General features: G+C 24.8%; 1 protein-coding gene across 2 annotated transcripts in view; it reads right to left on the bottom strand.

Annotated features, from left to right (window-relative positions):
• Positions 1 to 94, bottom strand: part of LOC137659573 (uncharacterized) — a 2,457-nt gene extending 2,363 nt beyond the window's left edge. The window contains exon 1 of one of the 2 annotated variants that reach the window (XR_011047584.1): positions 1 to 90. This exon is cut by the window's left edge and continues 79 nt beyond it. The gene's annotated coding sequence lies outside the window, so the exon portion shown is untranslated. The other variant, XM_068394426.1, reaches the window with a different exon arrangement.
• Between the last annotated feature and the right edge of the window lie 2,261 nt (positions 95 to 2,355).

Here is a 2,355-nt window from a genome sequence, read left to right as displayed (position 1 = left end):
GAAACGGAAAGTAATTCCTAACTTGACGTAGTTCGGAACCGAAATTCTTTTGTTGTCTTAATAGTAACGTTCTTCTCTTTATGTCTGGTGTTAAGTGACTGCTTGTTTGATGACTGAGGTCTTCTATTTATACTTAAAAGGAAAGCATTGTTGCCATATCAAAGGAACTATTTTTGTTTTTTAAGTTTCCTTGAAAGTCTGTTGTTTCTCTTCCAAATTGATGTTTATTAGTGGACAGCAGTAGCTTTGTTGTTTTGTTTATGATTGTCTTTGAAGATTTATAAGTGATTATTTAGTAACGAACTTGAACTTATGCTAACATTACTCAATCGAAATACGAAGATTGAAAGACTACGAACACATACACTCTTGCTTACTTGCATACACACACATGCATATAAATATATTAATGTATATGCATACATATGTATATGTATTTACATACACATACATATATATGTATATATATACACATATATTACATACCGTATATATATATATATATATATATATATATATATATATATATATATAAAGCATAAGATATATATATATATATATATATATATATATATATATATATATATATATATATATGTATAAATAGATATATATATATATATATATATATATATATATATATATATATGTATATATATACATATATATATATATATATATATATATATATATATATATATATATATATATATATATATACTGTATATACATATGTACACATACATCAAATTAATTTTACCTTGAAGCACAACCAAATATTTTTGGAACCATTCGTAATACAAAATATTGCATGTTTATATATACACAGAGAGAGAGAGAGAGAGAGAGAGAGAGAGAGAGAGAGAGAGAGAGAGAGAGAGAGAGAGAATTTAACAGTTTGGAGTACAATAATCATTCAAAGTTTGCAAGCATCTTTTAGGTGAAGAAATGAGATTATTATTATTATTATTATTATTATTATTATTATTAATATCACTATTATTATTATTATTATTATTATTATTATTATTATTATAAGTCAACCTTCTTTGATTAATTAAATAAATGGCTAATATCATAAATGAAAGAATAGCATACGTCTCTCTTCTTAGTTTATATATGACAGATCTATTTCAACGTTGTTGCTGATCTTAAAATATCTTATATAAGATATTCATTGCTTCTCATGTTGATTTTATTCCTTGTATCCTTTCCTCACTGGGTTATTTTCCTTATTGGACCCTTTACACTTATAGCAACTAGCGTTGTGGCTTAGGTAATAATAATAATAATAATAATAATAATAATAATATAAAAGATAATAATAATAATAATAATAATAATAATAATAATAATAATAATACCCTATATCCGACATAGTATAAAATGTAATGCTACCCGATACAGGTTCATCTCATAGATAAATAGATTTTTGAGAAAAACGATTCCAAATGTTTGTCAAAAAACATTTCTTTTTTTCTGACGTTGATTAATCAAATTCTTTTAATTCCTCAAATCAGGATTAATTTGATCGCTTAATTTCACCGGAGACTTTTGTCACGAATTCATTCAAGGTCATTTGTTTCCACAGTTTAGAATTTTCATTTAAAGGGAAAAAAGCTCCCTAATTAAAAACTACTGTACGATTTTAAACTTAAAACTTATATAAATTCAATATCTTGGATCATTCGTACACTATCTATATATATATATATATATATATATATATATATATATATATATATATATATATATATATATATATATATATATATATATATATATATATATATATTGGACCTGAAGAGGTATGAAAATACGTAAGCGCTAGTCCAAAAATTTCGTTTTTCTGATCATTCCTCCAGCAGAGTGACAAATATATATATATATATATATATATATATATATATATATATATATATATATATATATATATATATATATATATAAATAATACTAGGTAAGCTACAGCCCTAGTTGAAAAAGCAAGATACTGCAAGCCCAAGGGCTCTAACAGGAAAAAATAGCCCTGCGAGGAAAGGAAATGAGGAAAAAAATAAACGGTATGAGAAGTTATGAACAGTTAAAATAAAATATTTGAAGAAAAGTATCAATATTAAAACATCTTTTATGAATGAACTATAAAAAGACTTATTTCAGCCTGTTCAACATGAAAACATTTGCTGCAACTTTGAACTTTTAAAGTTTTACATAGCTGGAATAAAACTTCTAGAATACTGTGTAGTATTGAGCCTCATGATGGAGAAGGCCTGTCTATTAGAATCAACTGCATACCTAGTATTACGCACAGGATGGTGCTGTTCAGGAAGATCAAAATGTAAAGGATGGCCAGAA

Source organism: Palaemon carinicauda, chromosome 20, assembly GCF_036898095.1.
Source record: "Palaemon carinicauda isolate YSFRI2023 chromosome 20, ASM3689809v2, whole genome shotgun sequence".
NCBI classification, from domain to species: Eukaryota; Metazoa; Arthropoda; class Malacostraca; order Decapoda; family Palaemonidae; genus Palaemon; species Palaemon carinicauda.
This window is presented reverse-complemented; position numbering and strand designations above follow the sequence as displayed.